The sequence below is a fragment of the Cricetulus griseus genome, chromosome 2, assembly GCF_003668045.3.
Source record: "Cricetulus griseus strain 17A/GY chromosome 2, alternate assembly CriGri-PICRH-1.0, whole genome shotgun sequence".
Classification (NCBI taxonomy): domain Eukaryota; kingdom Metazoa; phylum Chordata; class Mammalia; order Rodentia; family Cricetidae; genus Cricetulus; species Cricetulus griseus.
In genome coordinates, this window is record NC_048595.1 from 399,747,620 (window position 1) to 399,771,218 (window position 23,599).

Sequence of the window (23,599 nt, forward strand, 5' to 3'; positions counted from 1 at the left end):
GTTTGGAGGTGTTTCAGCATAACACTCCAGGCCATAGTCAGAGGATCCCTAGAGGCTATCCATCCAATCTTCTTCAGAAGAGAAAATTGCTGCAGAGTGATGACTTGTTCAAGGTCACATGGCTAACCAGGGAGAGTCTAGGACCTGAGTGCTGGTCTTTTGTTTGTTTGTTTTTTACAATTATTTTTTGTGTGTGTGAGGTCATGCACAGACAATGACGCACATGAGTGGGTCAGAGGACGACTTTCAGGAGTTGGCTTTCTTATTCCACCATATGGATCCCTGGGATCAAACTCAAGTTTGGGGTAGCAAGTGCCAGCCCAGCTTAGCTTGACTTGGGTGCTTTGACTCCAAACCCATGATTCTCCTCCGAGCCCACTGCATGTGTCCTCGGTCTCCTCTCAACCCTTTCTCTATGTTCTGATGCTTACCTATCTGGTCAGTCTGTCTGTGGGCCTCTGTATATCTCTGGTTTCCCTCTCAGATCTGACATCTCTGGTAGCCTCTGTCCTGTGGTTCAGAGGTAATGATTTGCTGTGATGGCTATTATTAATCATAGTGTGCTCCATGATGGAGGCACAGAGGGTGAAGGACAAGACCAGGACAATCACATGAGCTCCTGCTGTCAACAGCTTGCCTGTAACTTTAGAAGTAGAAGAGTGAATTTCCACAGGGGAATGCAGATGCAGATACAAAGCATAAAATCAGGAGTCATGCCAAGCTCTGATAGCCAGGTTAGGGTGTGAAACAGTAATGGCTTATCTAACACATGCTATGCTGGGTTCCAGGCTGAGCTTTAAGCTGTTTCTCCATTTATTCTTCCCAAAGGCCTAGCACTGAAGGTATGCTTGTCCTAATTTTACATTAGGAAACTCAGAGGAGTGACTAGCAACATCACAAAAAGAAAAAGGCAGAGGAGCACCCAAAGCATCCCAGTGTATTTTCAGGCTTGCTCTTCCCGGTGTTAGCCCTTCTCAAAGCTGTGCTTCTACAGGGGAGCAGGGATCCTAATCTGGATCTGCTGTCCTTGGGGGTGGAGTGAGAGGAGGATTGTATATACAACCCATTAATCCTCTAAAACTGGAGGGAAAGGTTTGTATGTCTGAGTGTGACTTCTCTGGGGGTAAGACTCAGAAGCTTCCTCAGACTCTCAGATGAGAGCATTGAGGCTGGGCATACTGAATTTAAGAAGAAGGCTTGCACCATATGGGGCCTGTAGAAAGTTTGGCTGGATAAAGGGGTCTGAGGGCCTTATGAAATAAAACCTCTCTGTAGTTGGGCTTGCTGGCACACGCTTGTTGTAATCCCAGCACTTGGAAAATTGAGGCAGGAGGGAGGATTGTGAGTTCCAGGCCTGTGTAGACTACATAGTGAAATTTTGTCTTGAAAAATCCATAACCTACCCAGGTGGTGGTGGCACACAACTTTAATCCCAGCACCAGGGAGGCAGAAGCAGGGGGATCTCTGAGTTTGAGGCCAGCCTGGTCTACAGAGCGAGTTCAGGACAACCAGGGCGATACAGCGAAACCCTGTTTCAATAAACCAAACCAGACCGAACGAAACAAAACAAAACAACAGATAAAACAAAACTAAAAACAAGACAAACAAAACCACCACCACCACAGCAAAACAAAAGCAAATCCAACAACAACAGAACAAAACCCCCATAATCAGCCCTCACTGCCCCCCCAAAACAAACCCCTCCTTTCTCTCAAATCTCTCCTAGCTGGTGTGGTTGAAACACAAATGGGTCAAGGCGCGCTAGGGCAGCCTGATTTCCCAACTCCTGAAGCCTGGAAAGATGGGCTCGACCAGAGACCCCAGGCTGCTGGCTTCTGGCCAGGGCAGTCTTTCTTTTACTCGAGGGATTTCTCAGACTTAAATGTTCTCAAAAAAGATGGCACAACTCAGAGGAAAAGGAGAGATTTGACCTCAGAACCCAATCTCCCTGCCCTGAGCTGGAGTGATAGGCAGGCGTGGAACCTCACTGGGAGGAAGTAAAGGCATCAGTGAAGAGGATGAAGCTGCAGGGGAGGAGGTTCTGCAGAGTGGGAGTCCAGTCACAGAACAAGTCTGCTAAAGTTGGGACATCGCTGTCTGTAAGAGAGGGAAGTGGGAAAGTACAAGAGTAAGCCCTCTGAACTCAAAGGCTGTCACTGCCCTGACTCAGGTCTCTGTTTAGGGGAACTGATGGCTCCATCATCTGTGAGTCACTACTTATCACTCCCACCCGTCTGCCCAGGGAGAAACCCCTCCTCATGTCCCAGAGGTAAAAATAAAGCCAGATTGCACTCTCCTCCCCACCCCCACTTTGCTCAGAATGTAAGAGGAGGTGGATGCAATGGGGTCACTAGGGTGACAAGAGCAGTCCTGGGTGCTTAGGTCCTTTGGGGGCTGTGGAACTCTGAACCTAGTGACTGACATGGTGGCTAGATAGTTCTGCGACACCAAACTGCAGTGTTTTGGACTGGGCAGGGAAGGGAGATGGGGTCTAGGTGACAGGCATTGATGGGGAAGGATAGGGCTGAAGGGGACACTGTGATAAAAAGGACAAGTTCAGGTACAAGTTGCCCATTGGAAGGGAGGACCATCTCTTCCAACTTTCTTCAGTTTTTCTTTCTTTTCTTTCTCAGCCTTTTGGGAGTCCCCAGAGCTGTACAGCAAAATTTAATAACACAGATAGAAAGTTAAAAGAAAAATGAGATTCTCAGGGGTGTCCTAAACATTGACCTCCTTTGATTTGCTCTCTTACCTCACCCCCATTTTTTCTCACTGTTCCCCCTTTACTCATCATCCCTACCTCTGGAGAGGAAAGGGGTGCCTGATACTTCTTAGCTGGAGGCCTGGAAGCTGAAAGGAGAGACTCCATCCGGGGTGGGAGCTATAAGTGGGAGTGTCAGCTTCCTGGGATGGCCTTCCCAGATGTGAGCACATCTGGAGCCCATCAGGGAGGGACCTGGAGCATCAGGATTCCCAGTGCACATCTGATTGAGGCTACAAGGGTGTGTGGATGAGCCAGGAGTTTCCTCCTACTTCCACAAGTCTGCCTGCCATTTCTAGCTCTCCGTGGAAGGTTTGCCAGCCAAGACAGGAAGTTGAAACATTGTCAGGGCCCTGTCAGGGAGGATGGGAAGAAAGCCAGGGATTGTGCCCCAAACCCAGACATTTCAGGAGCTACAGCTCTTTATGGCTCTACAGAGATGACAGTATCTCTGACCTGGTAGGAGTGAGTGAGTGTGAGTCAGGGTGAGTGTGTGTGTGTGAATGTGTGAATGTGTGTGTGTGTCATGGTGTACACTTTGTCCTTAACACATGGCATGATGCTGGAGATGGGGTCCAGGATAACGACCTGCTTGCTTTTCAGGAACAAGTCCTCCTCAGGAAATCACTAGAGCTTTGGCTCTACTCAGCCTAAATACACACTCCTTTGGCTGCAGATTCCTCTTTGTCTATCACCACTTCACAATGAGCACATTTGTTTTCTAGGGATCATGTGCAAGGCTAAGAATAGGTAGACCTCCTTACCCTTCAGTGAGTGCTACCTATCTCAGTGCTGAATCATGGGGTTTACAATGACCTCACAAGGGTTCCAGCTGTCTGCTACAGCAAGCATTGCATAAGGCTAACAGAGAAAGTCTCTGAGGCTGGGGGCTGGGATTCATGAGGCCAGTGATGGAGCACTCCTAGAGCAAGTGAGCTAGTGAGGTAGGGTGTGTGTGTGTGTGTGTGTGTGTGTGTGTGTGTGTGTGTGTGTGTGTGATTCTTTCAGTTGACAGTGGTGGTAGCATACACCTTTAATCCCAGTACATGGGAGGCAGAGGTCTGCCTGGTCTAAAGAGTGAGTTACAGTACAGCCAGGGCTATACAGAGAAACCCTGTCTCAAAACAACAACAACAAAAAAATGAAAAAAAAAATAAAAATAATTGTTTATTTTCTGTGTGTATGTGCATGAGTGTGCATGTGAAATACAGAGGCAGATATTGGGCATTTCCTTCAATTGCTTTCAATCTAGTTTAGAGACAGAATTTGGCTAGGCTAGCTGGCTAGTAAACCCCAGAGATCCTTCTGTCTCTGATTTCCCAGTGCTGCGGTCTGTGCTGTCAAGCCTAGCTTATTACATGATTGATTGGGATCTGAACTTGGGTCTTCATGCTTGCCTGACAAGCACTTTACCCCTTCTTCAACTCCTTATTTATTACTTCATAATGTAGGGAATTGAACCCAGGACCTTGCATATGCTAAGCAATTACCCTACCACTGAGTGATGTGTCCAGCCTCAAGAGTCCCTGTTTTATAAAAACAATAAATAGGGGCTAGAAAGATGGCCCAGCAGTTAACAGCACTTGGTGCTCTCCCAGAAGATCTGGGTTGAGTTCTCAGCACCCACATGGTGGCTCACAACCCTCTAGTTTCAGGGTTTCCAACGCTTTTTTTTCTGGCCTCTAAGGGCACCAGGCATACATATTGTGCACATACATTTAGGGAAAACACTTATATGCATAAGGTAGTTATTATTTTTTTCTCAAGAAAGGGTTTCTTTGTGTTGCCTTGGCTGTCCTGGAACTCACTATGTTGACCGGGCTGGTCTCAGACTCAGAGCTCTGCCTGCCTCTGCCTCCCAAATGCTGGGAGTAGATGTGTGTCTCACCAGATCCAGTTGCAGACTTGTGTTCTTTTAAAACACACACATAAAGAAAAATAAAATTTCATGAATAACATTGAATTTTTAAATCATGTTCAGTATTTTGAAGTATATTGGGAAATGGTTAAATCTAGTTAAGAAGAGCATTGCTTCACATGGTTACTTGGTGGTAAAGGTAGTTGCCAAAGGGCAACAAACTGGTTACCTGTTGTCACTTTGATGGGCATGGTGGCATATGATTTTAATCCTAGCAATTACAAAGCAGAGGCAGGAGGATCTCTATGAATAGGCTAGCCAGGGCTATGTAGTAAGACTCTATCTCAAAAAACCAAAAGCAAAATAAAACAAAGATCTGAGTATCAGCTTGTTGTATACTAGATCCTAAAATTGATACTAAGTTGATATTAACTATAATTGTGTGTCCTTGGGCTAGCATCTATTTCTGTCTCCTAACTATCTCAGCCTCTGGTAATCGTCATTCTCCTTTCTATTATTAGATTGACTTGTTTACAATCCACATATGAATGACATCACATGACATTAGTTTTTCAGTACCTGACTTACTTTACTCAACATGAAGTCCTCTAGGATAGGATTGCCTATGCTAGACCAAACCGCAACTTTTCATTCTTTTTTATGGCTGAAGCATACTCCACTGGGCAAATATGAGCCACATTTTCTCTACTCACCCATTGATAAACACTGGTTGATTCATTGTTGACTATTGTAAACAATATTACAACTTAAGAATGCAGATGTCCTTTCAATATATACATTTCCATTCCTTCAGTTATCCCCAGATAGGGGAAATGCTAGATGGTTGTATGGCATTGTCTCATATACACACCTTTAATCCCAGCACTCGGGAGGCAGAGGCAGACAGATCTCTGTGAGTTTGAGGCCAGCCTGGTCTACACAGTGAGTTCTAGGACAGTCAGTGCTGTCCTAGAACTGTCACATAGAGAAACCCTGTCTCAAAAACAAAAGCAAACAAATGAAAAACAAAACAAAAACAAAAGAAACAACAACAACAGAACACAAACCAAACAACCCCCTCCAAATCCACCACCATCATCAAAACTTATATAGCAAAGAGCCAGCGCACATCCCTCCCCACAGCACCTCAGCCTCTGCAAGAGGAGATGCTTCCTGACCCTTTGGCTGAGATCCCTTTCGACAGCTGTCCCCCAGCTCACAGGCTGCGTGCCAGAGGCCTTCCTATTCCAGGTTCAGATCAACACTTAGCTAGTGTGTTCCACATTACCTAATTCTGGAGACAGAGGACAGGGCGAGGGTCTCTAAGTCTCCAAGATAGAGCGGAGGTGTGCGATAGAGATTGACCTTGGAGGGGAAAACTGGGGGAGTCAGATGGAGAGCTGTGTCTCTAGGAAACCAGGCTTTCATTTAGGGCACTTCCTTCCAGCCCAGGCTGTCATGGCTGGCCATACCTCTACAACTGGAGATCTCTACTCTACTCCCCAACCCCAAACCAATAGTTTACAGAAGTTGTAGGAAGCAAGGGTAAGAAGGAAGGGCAGAATAGGAGGTGCAGGGAAGGAAAACCACAAGGAGGGGAAGGGGGGAAGGGAGAAAGGAAGTTGTTATCAGGTGGGGAGTCTTTGGAAAACTGGAAAACCATCAGAGAGAAAGAGCTGGAGATGGGGAAGTGATGCAGCTACAGGCAAGAGCCTGTCATCAACCAAACAGAAGAAAAAGAGGGTCTCATATCTTCTGCAATTCACTTTGCTCACTTTGGGCATCTGAGCCACCTAAATGGTGTTATTTTCAGCTTCAAACCTGTGTGGTTCCACCCTGTGAACCCCAAAGTCTGCAAGGGACAGCAGTGGGGCTTTTGATCTAACTCTGACTGAACATACAAAGCTCTGTGAACTGGAGGAAGGAGGGGAGCTGAGCTGGGTTGGAGACTTTTTTTTGTTGTTGTTTTTCAGACAGGGTCTCCATTTAGAGCCCTGGCTGGCCTGGAACTCAAAGAGAACTGCATCCACCTGCCTCCCGAGTGCTAGGATTAAAGATGGGCACCACCAACCACCTCTTGAGAGTAGAGGTCGGAGAGAAAAGGAAGAATGACTAGGAAGAGAGAAACAGAAGTGGTGTAACAGAAAATTAGGTGAAACAGAAGTGAGAAGGGAGATGGTAGGAGAGAGAAGGAAGAAGAAAGGAGAAGAGAAGAAAGGGGAATAAAAGGGAGGAGAGAGAGAAGGAACATGGAGATAGGCTGGTGTGGCGTCCTCAAGTGTGGGAAGTAGATAAGCCTTGGAAGCTGCTTGATGGAAAAAATTCAAATTCTCTCCAGCAGTTGGTGAGGAGCTCTCCAATGGTCACTGAGAGGCAGCTGCAGTTCTGAGGAGGCAGGAAGTAGGTCACCTGGTTTACTTTACCCCCCCAATCCCCTACTCTCCACGTAGGGCCTGATTTTCTATGTCATTTGTCATTTTTTAGTTCCTTCAGCTGATCTTTTCTTCCTTGGGGCTTCTGTCCGTCCCCCTCCCTCTCGGGCACAGATTTCTGACCACTCTTCTCCCCACTTAACACATGCAGGTCAGTTTCTCTCTCTGGTCTTTTTAGGTCCAGCTCCTCTGGCCTGTTCATCTTCTGTGGCAGGCAGGGGTGAAGCAGACTAGAGGGTATAGCCTGCTCTCTGCCCCTCCCTCTCCAAGCCAAGGTTGAGACAGTGATGCAACTGTCCCTTTGGCCCCTTTCCTGCTCCTGGATCCCAGGGGTGGTGTATGGGGGTGGGAGGAGGGGTAGATCTGAGGTGGAAAGTCTGACGCTGAGTCCAAGCCCCCAGCCCCACTCAGATTGGCTGAGCTCATCTCTTCAAGCAACCACAGCTGGACATTTTCCATATGATCACCTCAGGGAGCAGGGCAGGGCTCCAGAAACCCAGGCAGCTGACAGAGTTTCACAGGAAGCAGGCTGCAGGCCAGAGCACCCTACGTGCCTCCAGTCTTCCTTTTTTGCTGCATTCTGCAGGCTGTAGTCTCGGGGGAGGAGTAAGAAAAGGGCTCTAAGCCTGGAGGAGAGCCAAAGCTGGACCAGCTTGTGGGTCCCAGACAGACAGGTTTCTTTCTCCCTTCACATCAATGCTCACTGTTTGTACTGGCCCGCTTGGGTGAGGTGCCTGTGTGGCATGAGCGTGTATATGAGCTGGTAACATGCACAGCCTTTGAACTGTATATGCTTGTGTCAGTGTTTACTAGGACAGGTTATCTGTGTCCTGAGTGGGCAAAGCCAAAGTTGGGGGTGATGTGTGGGTATGAGCCCCTCTTCTTTTTTTCTGGGGGTGGTATGGGAGATGAAGTAGCAGATTTGAGATGAGGACTACTTGTTCTCACAATTCCTGTTTCCCCGCCAGTCGCCCTTCCCTCATTTAGCCATCAGCTCTTTTTTTTTTTTTTTTTTTTTTTTTTTTTTGGTTTTTTGAGACAGGGTTTCTCTGTGTAACTTTGGAGCCTGTCCTGAAACTTTCTCGGTAGACCAGGCTGGCCTCAAACTCACAGAGATCCTCCTGCCTCTGACTCCTGAATACTGGGATTAGAGGCACTTTTGATTTTTCTAGACAGCATTTCTTTGTGTAGCCCCGCCTGTCCTGGAACTCACTCTATAGATCAGGCTAACCTGAATTCAGAGATTCATCTGCCTCTGCCTCCCAAGTGCTGGGGTTAAAGGTGTGTGCCACCACTGGTTGCTACATTAGAGAGACGTTTAGGAATGGGTCTCTTTGGTGGCGACACAGGTTTGGGTGGAGGCAATTCTCCAGCTGTGGGTGTAGGAACTGCTGGGAGAATAGCTGGGCTCCTGTCATGAATGCTGGATGCTTGTTATTTATTTATGTTTGGTTTTGGCTTTTTGAGATTGGGTTTAGCTATGTAGCCTTGGTTGGCTTGGAAGTTACCATGAAGCCCCCAGGCTCACCTCAAACATGGAGTAATCCTCCTAGTTTTGCCTCCCAAATGCTAGGACGACAGGTGTGAACCTCCAGGCCTAGCTAAACCTGTCTTGCTGGGGGCACTGAGATGTCTGCATAGGGCAAAGGGGGCTGGAGGCAGCATGGGCAGGAAGCACTTGGCTGTTTGTTCCCTCTCTTTCCTGCCTCCTTTGTGGTGGCAGACTGGCTTCCTTCCTTGCTTCAGCACCTTGGCTCCCAGCTCATTTCCGCTCTTATACTCCCTGTGTGGCTCTCAACCTTGTACAGCAGAGTTTTTCCATGCATGGTCTTTTGGGCAAGGGGACCCCTGGGTGGGTGAGTCAGGGACTGGGGAATGCTAGTGAGATGCCTCTGTATCCTTCCCTCACCCCATTCAAAGCCAGTAGCCCTGAACTGAGGGAGGGGCTCCTTTGACAGGGATGGGGAACACTGACTTCGACGTGTGGTTCACCTGGTATTGCTTCTCCTTTAGCTTGGAATGTGGAGAGCAGGCCTGAAGAGATACCCCAGCCCAGCCCAACCTTGTCTAGCTTCTCTCTTTGTGTCCCTACTTGGCTGTCTTTGCTTCAATCTGCCCCTGCCCAACCTCCCACCTCCATCCACTGCCCTACAAGTCAAGGAATGTAACTTTTCTCTCACTCTCTCATTGATTAGTCATGGGCACCCCATCCCCGTGGGAACCGTTGTGTGCCACCATGTGGTTGCTGGGAATTGAACTCAGGTCCTCTGGAAGAGCAGCCTGTGCTCTTAACCTCCGAGCCATCTCTCCAGCTCCCATATAGCTACTTTTTGTTTTTGTTTTTGTTTTTGTTTTTTGTTTTACGAGACAAGGGTTCTTGGTGTAGCCCTGGCTATCCTGGAACTAGCTCTGTAGATCAGGCTGGCCGTGAACTCACAGAGATCTGCTTGCCTCCTGAGTGCTGGAATCAAAGGCAACCACCACCACCACCCAGCCAGGTCTAGCTACTTTAATAGCTATGGTTTGGTTAGCAGGGTAGGGTTGGGGTCAGGGACTGTCTGGGGAAGGGTTCAAAGCAAATGAGCATCTAGGTCCTTCTCTGGTACTAGCTTTGAGACTAGGACCTGGAGCCTGCTCTTTGGATTTGGCTTGGTGCCAAGGCCTGGCCTCTGTCTCTCAGAATCAGACAGGACCTTTCCCAATAAGGAGCCTCCCAACTCTAGGTCCACTCCCTGCTTCCCCCCTTTCCAGTCCCTCCAATAGTTCTTCTGCCCTAAAATAGCCAGGTTTTCCCCTCTCTTCTTTTTTGCCTCCCCCCCATGCCCAGGTTTGGGGCCCAGAGGGATAGAAAGGAGCTGAAGAAGGGTGAGATTGCACAGGGACCATATGGGCAGGTTTGGAGAGGGGGTAATAAGAGCCCATAAAGATACAGAATCTGGCCACATGGCCCAGGTCTGCATGGGGTGGGGCTGGGGACACAGCTTCCTGGAACTCTAAAGTAATAATAGCTCGTGCTCTTTGGCATACTGTGTGCATTCAAATAGCTTTCTGTGAATTAACTTAGTTGGTACTGTTCCTGTATGAGGGATGTCTTCTTGTCTATCCCACAAGGGGAAGAAACTGAGGCATACAGAGGATAATTAACGTGCTTAAAGGGAGTAGAAAAGCTGATTCAAATTTAATCAGTCTGGGAGAAACCACATCTCAGCTTTCAGCTTGGCTTTGGGGTGTGTGGGCCTCCCCAGGAGGAATGCTCTTATGGCTTGTGGGGTGGTGATACTCACAGACTCGGTTACTCTAGTATGCCTAGCATTGCATCTACTCCTTGGGTATCTGAAGAGACACAGATTCTGATTAAACATTCCCAAAGAGAACCATTGAGCATTTTAAGAAAAAGTTCATTATTTATTTTGTGTATGGGTCTGTTTGTGGGTGCCTGAGGGTGGCAGAGGAGGTTGTCAGATCCTCTGGAGTTGGAGTTACAGGCTATTGTGAGCCACCTCTGTGGATGCTGGGAATTGAGCCTTCTGGAAGAGTCTTCTGTTGAGCCAGTGAGCTCCAGACCCCCAGTGATCATAAAACAACAACAACAACAAAAATCAACCAATCAAACAAACAAAAATAAAAACAACAACCTTGATGGGCAGCGGTGGAGGCAGTATTATTTCTGTGAGTTTGAATGCAGTCTAGTCTATAGAATGAATTCCAGGACAGTTAGAGCTACATAGAGAAATCCTGTCTGTAAGCAAACACACACACACAAAAACACCCCCCCCCAAAAGCCCCTAAATTCCCCTCATCTATTTTTTTTTCAAGACAGAGTTTCTCCGTGGCTTGGAGGCTGTCTTGGAACTAGTTCTTGTAGACCAGGCTGGTCTTGAACTCAGAGAGATCTGCTTGTCTCTGTCTCCTGAGTGCTGGGATTAAAGGTGTGTGCCACCAACGCCCGGCAGTTCCCCTCATCCAATTGTTTATTTTTAAAAACAAAGTATTTTTATTCTAAAATAAAAATATAATCATTTATTTAATGATATATATATCATAAAATATAATCAAAAAAATTTCTTTCCCCTTAGGCAAGGCCTCACTCTGTAGCCCTGGCTGGCTGAAATTCACTATTGTAGACTAGACTGGCTTCAAACTCAGAGCTTGGCACATCTTTGCTTCAGATTAAAGGCACTCCACTCAAACTTGTTAAAACAGCAACAAATATGTAGCCTGATATTGTAGTGCATGTCTGTAATTCCAGAATTCAGGAGTCTGAGGCAAGGGGTTGGTGAGTTCCAGGTTGCCCAGTTAGGGAGACCCTGACTCAAAACAGCAAAGCCGGGGCAGGGGAGTTGGCTCTGAGGGTAAAGCACTTAGTGTGCAAGTATGGGATTGGAATGATTGCCCACTGTACAAGTGTGAGGACAGGATGAGATTCCCCACTACCCGCATCAAAGCTATAGCCACAGGTGTGCATGGCAGCCTCCGTCTCATGCCAGCCTTCAGGAGACAAAGCCAGTTAACCCCTGGAGAGAGCTCCCAGTTCAATGAGAGACCTTGCTTCAGTACATAAGGAAGAAAGCAATTGAAGAAGACACCAGAAGCCAACCTCAGGCCTCCACATGCATGTGCACTTGCATGTGAACACTCACACACACACACACAGGCCACGTATGTACAAAGCCAACATCACCAAATTAAACCAACAAAACAATAACTTATTGCTGAGCGATGTGCAAATGGCACACATCAGCACTGAAGCAAGTAAGCGTGACAGGAGGGGGTGTCAGGAGAGGAATGCAAGGCCAGGAATCGGTTAGGAGGCACCTGGGAGAGAGGAGGAAGAAAAATTGTGAGTGGAGGATTTTCTGGGACCCCCTGACCAGCCCTTGCTTATGTTCCAGGTAGTTAAAAATACTGATTTATTTTGCCCACAGAGAGGAAGAAAGGAAGAAGGGGAATGGGGATTCTAGCCATGAGAATAGACAGGAACCACTGGGATGAATCCAGACACTCAGAAGTTCCAACTTGTGCAAGATTCTCCTTCTTTGGCTCTGAAGTTTGTCTTTCCTAAATGAGAGTGATGAAGCTAGCTGAGCATTAGGGGTTCCATCTTACTCCAATACATTTAGATTCTTATACAGAAACCCAGGGGAAAACCAGGGCTGAAGTCCTTGTGAGGGGCCAGGAACAAACAAATACTTGGTAACCAGGATGAGCTCAGGGCTCTGTAGGGGGTGGTGAGGAAAGCCAGGCAGCCAGGCCAGACTCCAGAAGTGAATGGAGGGTGGCTCACTCATTCATCTGACTGTGGGCCTTCAAAAACTAAAACCTAGAATGTAAGTATCCTATTCAAGGAGACTGAAATGAGACACAGCTCTGAACATCTGGGAAGGGCAAATTCCCAGGTCCCTCTGTAATGGAGGTATTATGGAGATGGGAGAAGCTAAAGTTATTAAATACCATTTAAGAAATTAAGCAGTATACATATATTACCTAATTTAACATCAAGACAATCCTATGCAGCAGCAGTTGATATGTCCCAAATTAATATGATGGTCTCTTTCTTTCTTTCTTTCTTTCTTTCTTTCTTTCTTCCTTTTCTTTTTTGAGATAGGTCGCATGTAGCCTTGGCTGGCCTGGAACTCACAGAGATCCAGCTGCCTCTACCTCCTGAGTGCTGGCTGGCATTAAGGGTGTGACACCATGCCCATCACTTGGTTTTTAAGGCTTATAGTTCAGGCTTGCTTCAAATTCCCTTTGTAGCTGATGACGACCTTAAATGCTTGATCTTTCTGCCCCTACCTCCCAAATGCTGGGACACAGCCATGTTACACCATGCCCGGCTCTCCCTCTCCTCTCTCCCTCTCTCCAAAGCAGTCTCATTCTATAGCACAGGCTAGCCTGAAACTCCGAGTGTAACCCAGATTGGCACTTAAACTAATGGGCAATCTTCCTGCCTCAGCATGTGTGCTGACTTTAGAGGTTCCAGACACCAAGCCTGGTTTGATTTTCTCATTTAATGGTCTCAACAGCTAAAGTTAACAAGGGCATTTGATTGATGAGTCATCTTTAAAAGCAGGAAAAGCTGGCATGGTGGCATAAGCCTTTGGTACCAGCACTGGGGAGGCAGATCTCTATGAGTTTGAGGTCAGTTTGGTGTTCACCAAGAGTCCCAGGACAGCCAAGGCTGCATCATGATAAGACCCTTTCCAAAAAAAAAAAAAAAAAAAAAAAAAAAAGAAAAGAAAAGAAAAAAGAAGAAGGAGGATGAGGAGGAGGAGGAAAAAAAGTGCAGGAAAAGATGGTTAGGTTCCAGTAGGATTTCTAACTGGTGAAAGAACATCTCCAGAGTTAAGGGACTTTTGCATCCAGTAGAATCCATTCTGGACTATAGGGCTGGTGGGGTGGCATGGGTTTGGTTTTCAGTCCTTGAGGATGAGAGGATGCCAACACCATGTTACCAAGAAGGAGAATATGACACTTTGATAGCACTCCTTCCCACTTTTTTCCTGGCATTTTGAGATAGGATCTCACAGTGTCACTCTGGCTGGCCACAAACTCAAGATTCTGCTCTGGCTAGCCAGTGCATTACAGGTGTGCACCACTGTATCAGGCCCTATGAGACGTCTTTAAAGATGGAAACAGTGAGTTATCATGTTGGGGATGCTTTAAGTTTGCAAGGAGACCAGAAGAAGTTGGATTCTGAGACAGCAAATTCCCTATTGTTTTCACCGGCTACTGGTTCAATAGCAGGAGAAAAGGAAATTAGACGTTAGAGGGACTTCCCTACTGTTTGGGGCTGATAGGAGCCTTTGCCTCCTGTGGTGATTTGTAAAGACAATGCATTCTTCCTTGTCTGTAATGGGCAGGAGCTGGAGGCATGAAAGGTCACCGCTTGCTAGGATGGTGGATGAGGTGGTTTATTTGATGACCTATGACCAGCTAGAAGAGCCTGAGGTTTTTGAGGGAGAGGAAATTTGCCAAAAGGGCATTTGGAGGAGGGTGTTTTTGGGCTCCAGCCTGGGGTGAAGTCAGAGACATAAATCACACCTCCCAACTGCCCATTTCCGCTTTGAGTGTAGTTCCCAGCCAACAGTTCAGTCTGTTTGCCAGAGGAGTGTGTGGATGGAGGTGGGGCGCTGGGGCTGGAAGCAGTGACTGGGAATGGGAACCAGCAGGGAAACAGGCTCCTATTGGGTCAGGGTTGGACTGGACAGGCCGGGTGTGTGGGGATCACAGTGAACGTGGGTTTTTGAAAGCTTTGCGTGTTGGTATGCGCCTATAATTCCGGCCCTTGGGAGGTGGAGGCTGAAGGATGGTGACTGCAAGTTCAACACCAGCTTAGTCTAGACAGGGAGACCCTGTTCCTCCCAAAATACCATTTACCCCAAAACTCCAACAACACAAGAGTGAACTAGAAATTCCTCATCCCAGACAAGACTCTCAGCCACACCCAGTCTGCTGAATTCTCCCTTAGGTACAAACCCCCTGGGGCATGCTTAGAAGACTGATACCTTAAGAGAAACACTCCGTGCCACCCAACTGTTGCTCACTTCAGTCAGGAAAGTCCACATGTTCCGTATGAGTAGAACCAGAAGTGAGTGGGGACTGAGAGAGAGGAGGATCTTAGAATACTGAGTTTGGGTAACATCCTTCTCCTGTGACCCTACCCTGTGTCATGGCTGGATGATCTTTCTTCTCATTGGAAAACCTCAATGGTCTGTTGTCCTCCAGTGGGCATGGCCCCCTCACCACGGCATTGGGCAGGCAGAATAGGAGGTACTAGATTGTGTATTTTGGGAGGGGTAGATGTTTGAGGGCAGGAAGTCCAGAAAGCAACTCAGACAATGGCTTTTTCCGCTGGCGTGGGTCCAGGCTGCTGGGTTTCGTCTGACCCCATAGCACCTCCTGATTTGCTTTGGTTAGCATCCCACTTATTGCTCACTAGTGGGGGAGAGGCCCATTTCCATGTAATTTAGATAGCCTGGCATCCTCTTCCACACGGAGGTGGTCATGCTTCCCTATATGGTATGTAACCGGCACTTTGATATTATAGCAAATGTGCTTTTATTTATTTATTTAGTTAGTTTTTTCGAGACAAGTTTTTTTCTGTGGCTTTGGAGCCTGTCCTGGAACTAGCTCTTGTAGACCAGGCTGGTCTCTAACTCACAGAGATCTGCCTGCCTCTGTCTCCTGAGTGCTGTGATTAAAGGTGTGCGCCACCACTGCCCGGCTTTGTGCTGTTACTTATATTTAGTCTATTTGTTCCTTAAACTGTTCTCTTGTATTCTAGGAGACCAGAAGCTTTGGTACAGCCCCCAGTCTAGCATTAGGACAATGTGCCGCTTGATATGCAAGGTGACAATATGATTAGATGGGAGAATTGAGAGCTTGGAATGTTGGAATGTTTCTAGAAAAGGAGAGTGAGCTGAGGTTAAGGAAGGAGGATCATGAGTTTCAGGCCAGCCTTGGCTATATAGTGAGACCTCATCACAACAACAAAGAGAAAGAATGGGCTGGGTGGTGGTGGCACAAGCCTTTAGTCCCAGCACTCAGGACAGACAACTACTTTCCAGCTCACCATATGGGTAGAGGACTCAGCATTGTCTCACCCACATGCCCAATTTATTGTTAGCCTTGCTCTTGTGATTCCAGGGTCTGGAATGTGCAGTCATCTTTATTGTTGTCCAGGCCACTGAAGGCCTGCACAAGTTCCTCAGTTCATCTTAACTTTCTGCAGTTCCCGTCTTTTCAAGTCCTGCCCTTGTTGTCTGGATTACCCAATCTAGCACTTAATTACCCAGGGTATTTATAGAGTTCCTGTGAAATTTAGACTGAATTCATCTGAATGTATATTTGAAAGAAGTAACCATAAATATTTTATGAAAAAAGATTACTTAGAATTATTTTTAAAAAGATTTATTTTTATGTATATAAGTGTTTTGCCTGCCTATATTTATGTACACTACATAAATGCCTGGGACCTGGACTAGGAGAGGGCACTGGATCCCCTGGAACAGGAATTACAGATGGTTGTGATTGTAAGCTACCATATGGGGACAAACATGGGTCTTCTGCAAGGGCAGCAAGTACTTTTTTTTTTTAAGATTTATTTAGTTATTTTATGTATATGAATGTTTTATCTGAATGTATACTTTGTCAGAAGAGGGCATTGGATCCCACTATAGATGGTTGGGAGCCACTATGTGTTTGTTGGGAATTGAACTCAGGACCTCTGGAAGAGCAGGTAGTACTCTTAACCTCTGAGCCATCTCTCTAGCCCCACACCAGCCCCACCCAGCAGCAAGTGCTCTTAACCAATGAACCATTGCTGTACCCTTCACCCCCCATAGAGTTTTGTTTTGTTTGGAGACAGGGTCTGTGTAGCCCTGGCTGTTCTGGAACTCACCCAGATCTGCTTGACTCTGTTTCGAAGTGAAAAAACCAAAGACATTCTCCACCATGTCCAGCCATACATAGAATTCTTTCTTTTTTTCTTTTCTTTTCTTTTTTTTTTTGTGACAGGGTTTCTCTGTGTAGCTCTGGCTATCCTTGATCTCACAGAGATCTGCCTGCCTCTGGCCCCAAGTGCTGGGATTAAAGGCATGTGCCACCACTCCCCAGTTCATAGAATTCTTAATGTTGACATTTGTTGTTAATGTGCTTTTATTATGCAGAGAAAATATTTGTTATATTAGAAATAGGATGAATTTGAATGCTGACTCTGCAATTTGAAAGACAGTCCACAGCTATCTATTGGTGATATATGCCTAGAGTCCTAGCATTCAAGAGGCTGAGGCAGGACTGAGAGTTCCATATCAGCCTGAGCTATATAGTCTTGTCTAAAAAAAAAAAAAAAAAAAAAAAAAAAAAAAAAACAGTGTCAAGCTGGGTGGCACTCTGGAGGCAGAAACAGGTGGGTCTCTGAGTTCTAGGCCAGCCTGGTCTACAGAGCAAGTTTGCAGGACAACTAGGGCTACACAGAGAAATCCTGTCTTGAACTACCAAAACAAACACTGTCAAGTTATATAATCTTTTGTGTTCTCAATATATTCATCTATAAAACAAGAGACATACTTTTTTCTAAGACTTGTTGGGAGAATTAAAGCTCAATGACAATGATGAGAGACTGAAATCCATTGAAAGCATTGAAAGTCTGAGTTGCTCTTTCTGAATCTGACAAAATGTGTTTCTTTTTTGTGCCCCCCCCCCCCAGACAGGGTTTCTCTGTGGCTTTGGAGGCTGTCCTGGAACTAGCTCTTGTAGACCAGGCTGGTCTCGAACTCACAGAGATCCCCCTGCCTCTGCCTCCCCAGTGCTGTGATTAAAGGCATGCACCACCACTGCCCAGCTCACAAACTGTGTTTCATAGCCTAGTTCTCAGTACAGACATCACTGACCATTACCCAGCACTCCACAGCCCAAATCTTAACACTTGTCTCCTCCACTACACCAGGTTCTGGAAGGTAAAGGTTATTTTTACTTCCATTTTCCCATGACCTACTACATTGTTTGATTAGTAAAATATTATTTGAACACATTGTCTTTAAAGTCTGGGATTATAGCTCAGTTGTTTAATGAGGATGTATGAAGTCCCAGGTTTGATTTCCAACTCCCAACTCATACGGAAATGTAATGGTGGCACATGCCTCTCTAATCCCAGCACTCGGGAGGCAGAGGCAGGGAGATCAGGTCACTTAAGCTATATACTGAGTTTAGGGCCAGTTTGGGCTACATGAGACCTCTTTAACAAACAGGCCTGGTGGTGGTGGCTGGAGATTTGGCTTAGTGGTTAATAGCATTTGTTCTTGCAGAGAACCTGGGTTCAATTCTCAGCACTCACATGGCAGCTCACAAGCCCCAGGAGATCTAGTGCCCTCTTCAGACCTCTGGGGGCAATAGACACATGTGTGGTGCACATATGTATGTACACACAGGCAAAACACTTATGCACATTAAATAATAAGTACCTTTTTTATTTTTTGAGACAGGATTTCTCTGTGTAGCCCTGGCTGTTCTGGAACTCACTCTGTAGACCAGGTTGGCCTCACACTCACAGAGATCCGCCTGCCTCTGCCTCCTGAGTGCTGGGACTAAAGGTGTGCACCACCACCGCCCAGGCCACCTATATATCTTGACTGCAACTTTTTGGAAGAGACTAAGTCGGAACCATCCAGCTACTCTGCTCTTGAATTATTTGAGTCAGAATCTTAGGTATGTATCATGATAGAACCTTGCCTGTTTTGACTGTGACTTTGATCTTCCTGTTTAAATTTCCCTGAGTGCTGGGATTACAAGCACATGACACCAAGCCCAGTAATTTGGTAACAGAGGATCTAAGCCAGGGCTTCATGCATTGTAGGTAAACATTACATTCCAGCTGCTTTTAAATTCTTGGCCACTGATACTGAGAGAGAATATTCATTGTTTTACATAAATAGAGTTGGGTATAACATTATACACCAATAACTAGTGTAGATTATACATTCATTGAAAATTTAAGGATCATGCTTTAAACTTATTTTGCCTCAAATTATTGCATTAACTGCCCGTCCCATGAAAAGATGAGAACATACTAAAACAGCTGGGAGAAATGACAGGAAAAATTGACATTCCCTTTGACAATGAAATAAAGCAACTGGATGAAAAAGACATTAGTCATTCTGACCGAATTTTCTTCCTCGAGGCTGAAGATTTCCCAGGGTGTCGAGAACAGATGAGTATTGTTATTTGTCATTACTGGCGTCTCCCCGAACTCCGTTCTCAGCACTTAACATGGGTTAGCTTCTTAAGCCTGGGCACAGAGGGAAAACTCTACCAAGCAGAAACTTTCTAATGTCTCATGGAAGCTCACCTGAGCAAGGGAAGTAGAGCTCTCCTGGAGGAGAAGTAAAGGAAGTGTAACCTTTTTTCAAAGGTGGCATCCCAGGTCCTTTCACAGGTCCATCCCAAGTGGACACTGTCAGCCAATGTAATTGGGAATGGGTGGAGACTGGCAGAGGAGGACAGCTCTAGGGGGTAAATGGGGCAGAGGTCTGACTTAATAGACACAGTAGAGGCTACCCAGACAAGCATCCAGAGTCTCTGTTTGCAACAGTAGCTTTATTCTTTTTCTTAAAATTTGGAACGCTTCATAAATTTGTGTGTCATCCTTGCACAGGGGCCATGCTAATCTTCTCTGTCATTTCAGATTTTCATATGTGTGCTGCTGAAGTGATCACTACTCTTTCTTTTATAAGACTGACTCAAGCCCTTGACCGTCTCAACATAAAGAAGATAGACAGCAGATCTGACTTCTGATCTTCACTTCTCTTTAATAGTTGTTCAGTGATGGGAATAGAAATTATGGGAGTAGGGCATTGGGAGGTCAGAACTTTTATTTCCCCACTCTTATGGTATCCAGTTCCCTTAGCTTAGACACAGCTTCTGTTGTGGTTCTGCCAGTGGTAAACTAGACACCTTCAACACTCACTTCTTATTTGCAGAGCAGGTGCTAGAGGGAGAGATACACCATCTACCCCAAAGGCCTAGAAAAAAGGTAACAACTAATATGGGATAGACTTCAGGCATTTTGCTAGAGTGGTGGTGCAGGCTGGTACTTGGGAAGTGGAGGCAGAAGGATCCAGAGTTTATTAGCATCTCCAACTTCCAGGTTTTTGCCCCCCCCCCCCAACAGAGAAGAGTGGCTTTGCCACTGTTCTCAGGTAGAGCACTGCTCCCTTTCCTGGTCTTTGTTCCCCAGCTGCTAGCAAATAGAAACTGAGTAATTTCTCCACAACCAAGAGAGAGCTCCTGCTTCATTCAGTTTGTGGTGGGAAAGCTGACAGACACAATCTGTGGAATCCCCTCCACCTTGGCAAGCTGATTGTATCCAACTGGTAGCAATGGCCTTGTGCCCACAGGCAAGCAAAGAGCATATGTATTAATTTGAGGCCTGCTGTCCATGAATGCCAGGTGGCTGAGTGTAGACCTATACTGCACCTGCGGGTCCTGGTTTGAAACTCTTAGATTTGTATATGTGTGAGTTTCAGAAGGGCAGTTTTTATACAGACTTAAAGGATTTGGTACTGAAGATATAGATGACTTTTTTTTTTTTGAGTTGTTGGTCAATGGGGGTCCTTTAACCCCACCCAAACATTATAGGCTAAGAGCCACTGCTCTTGCTAATGTCTCAGTCAGTGTTCTATTGCTGTGAAGAGACACCATAACCACAGCAACTCATAAAAGAAAGCATTTAGTGGGGACTTACTTATGGTTTCAGAAATTTAGTTTATTATCAGCACGGCAGGAAGCATGGTGGCATGCAGGCAGACATGGTGCTGAAGGAGGAGCTGAGACTTCCATATCTGGATCTATACACAGTAGGGAGAAAGAGCCACTGGGCCTGACTTGGGCTTTTGAAACCTCAAAGTCCACCCCCAGTGACACAGTTTCTCCAACCAGGCCACACCTCCAACTCCTTTTAAATATTACCACTCCGTAGGCATTTGAATATATGAGCCTATGGGGGCCTTTCTTCTTCAAACTATCAAGGTTACCCTCCAGAACTTGATGATAAGATCCCATCGCTGAAGATATCACATATTTGAGTCATAGGTCATAGAGAATTCAAGCTGGCTTTCACCTGGAACCTCTCTACCCCCGCTGGCTAGCTTTCACAGTCCTAGAAGGAACTACGTACACTACTAGTTGAGAAAAATAATCAAGTCTTACCCAGCAGTGACCCCTGTAAGCTACATTAATGACTGGTTTGGCATTTATGTCCACTGGTACACTAGTGGTGCAAATGCTGTGGGAGTGACCAATCACATTTTGGATTTAAAACCAGGTCCATAAGATGGAACTAGTACCATTAACTGGGCCAAAAAATAAATCCATGGTTAGCTAAGTGATAGGTCCTGGGGAGAACCTAATTAAATAGACATAGTAATAACCCCCCACCTCAAGCTCTTATTTTCATATCAACAAAGTAGTTCATTTCCCATTCCTTACCAGAGAAGCTTCTTTTTATAGCAGATGGTGACTAATACAGAGACCACAGCTGGTCAGTGTGCAAAGGGTAAGACTGTTGAGTGCTAAATGGAACAGTCAGGTTACAATCCCTCTCCCCAAAGCTCAGGAATCATTGTAAGTGACAGGGCAGAAAGATTTTAGGAGCCAGAGGTAGTGGATGTCTGCAGTGAAACCATATTTGCTGGACATGACAAGGCCTTTCTACACGTGAACTCATAGATGCTGTGACTACTTGCATAATGCCTGTACAAGATCAAGCCAATCAAAATCCCAATACAGATGGTAAAGAATTTCTATTCCTGAGGAGCTACTACCATTGGTGGCTGTTGGGGAAAGGAGAGTCAGCATCCTTTAGGAATATGAATCTTTAGATGCTATCCACCTTCCAGTAGATTATCCTATACTCATATACACACAGGCATCACTAACAAGATTCAGCAGCTTAAACAAAAAGCCGGCATGGTGGTGCACACCTTTAATCTCAGTGCTTGGAGTCAGAGGCAGGCAGATCTCTGTGAGTTTGAGGTCTGCTCTACACAGAGAGTTCCAGACCAGCCAGGACTACATAGTGAGACTCTATCAAAAGCAGTGACAAAAACCAAAACCAACCAACCAAACAAACAAACAAAAGATTGAGAGAGCTCTTGAGTGGGCCTGCACTTGAAACTGGTCAGGAGAAGTGATGGGAGGATAGGGTAAGAATTGGAGGGGAAGGAAAGAGTGTGGACTCGATCAAAATGCATTATATGCTTGTATACTATTCTTACTGGGGGCTGTGAGACAGCTAAGCAGATAAAGGCACCTGCTGCCAAGCCTAATAACCTGAGTTTGAATCCTAGGACCCACGTGGTGGAAGGGGAGAACTGAATCCTACAAGTTGTCATCTGACTTCCTCATGTGCACCATAGCATGTGTGTATCCCATGTACACAAAGTGAAAAACAAAGGACACTTTAGCTGTGGCATAAAAGATACTGACATTTCCAGATTGTCAGGAGTGAGAATACCCCACTGCCAACCTAGAATCTATGGACAGCCCTGGGTCTGTGAGTCTGTGGTTAGGAAAGCTTTTTTTTTTTTTTTTTTTTTTTTTTTTTTTTTTTTTTTTAGATAGGTTTTCTCTATGTAGCCCTGGCTGTTCTGGAACTCGATTAGGCTGATCTTTAATTCACAGAGATCCACTTGTTTCTGCCTCCTGAGTGCTGGGCTTAAAGGCATGCACCACCACTGCCTGACAGGATTTCACATATCCCAGGATAGCCTCTAACTTATTTAGCCAAGGATGACCTTGATTCTACTTTAAGTGCTGGGATTACAGGCCTGTGCTATCATGTTTAGTTTATGGGGTGTTGGGAATTGAACTCAGGGATTTGTGTATGCTAAGTAAGCACTCTACCAACTAAGCTATGCCTCTAGCCCAAGAGGACAACATTTCTAAGGGAAATGAGGTTTGGGTGCTAGAATGAACACGTTACAAAGCAAAAAGAGTACCCTTGTTTATGTTTTCACAGGCTACTTCTCCATGGTGATTTCCAGAGCAGCCTCGGGCCACGTTGGATTTGATCGCCACCTGCTGGACACCAAGGAGTTCCAAAGCTATGTCTCAGCTTTCTCAGAATTTCACCCTTATTACAGGGTTAAATTCTTCCTTTTAGAATCTGTTCAGGTGAGTTTTTTTCCTCTTCGGAGCCAGACCTGTCTTTTCAGGGAGACTAGGCACCCCCACTTTCCAGGCTGCCTTTTCCCCATCCAAATATTTCCTTTTTTTCTCCTGAGGCTGGATAAAGAGCTTCACAGTTCCTTGATTTAGGTGCCTCAGGGTGGCTGAACTCTGCTCTGTTTTGGGAAAACAAACTCAAAACAACACAGAGTACTCTTGATACTAACTGCCTGTCTCTGTGTGTTATTCACACACCAACTAAGCAAAAGAATTTCAGGGGGCACTGGCTAGCTAGCCTAATCCAAATTAATTTGAATGCTATCAGGAAATAGCATCAGACCCAAGACTGTCCCCTGCCTTTAGAAGCCAGCGGCTATCCTTTGGCTGTTCTGTTTCTGACAAACTGGCTATAAAGTGAGGTCCCCACAACCCCCATTTCTGAGTTGATTAATGTGCTTGAGTGGCTCCCCAAATTCTGGGAAACACACTAGCTTATCATAAGGAATATTAAAGGATACAAAAAGACACTCAGGATGAGTAAGGCATAGTTGAAGGGTTACAGAGTTCCCATGCCGCAGGAATCTGTCATATACTTTTCTCCAGACCTGTTATCTTCCAGAGATCTGATCAGCTGATCTACCAAAGCTCTCCAAGCCCCATCCATTGGGATCTTCCGAAGACTTAACATTGTCTCCAACCCCAAGGAGACCAGATGAGGACACCCAGCAAGGCATGTCTGCTTCTGCAGTCTTCTTGGCCTCTATACAGCATTCCTCCTTCCAGGTATGGACAAACCTCTTTGGAATGAGGTAAAGGGCAGGCCAGAGAATTTCTTCACGGCCAGTTCCAGGACAGAAAGGTAGGGAAAGATTACAGTTCCTATGA

At 45.9% G+C, this 23,599-nt stretch overlaps 1 non-coding gene across 1 annotated transcript; it reads right to left on the reverse strand.

Moving 5' to 3' along the window:
- Positions 1-19,157: 19,157 nt before the first annotated feature.
- Positions 19,158-19,263, reverse strand: LOC113833650. The gene has a single exon (XR_003481765.1). It is a non-coding gene; the product is annotated as a U6 spliceosomal RNA (small nuclear RNA).
- Positions 19,264-23,599: the final 4,336 nt, after the last annotated feature.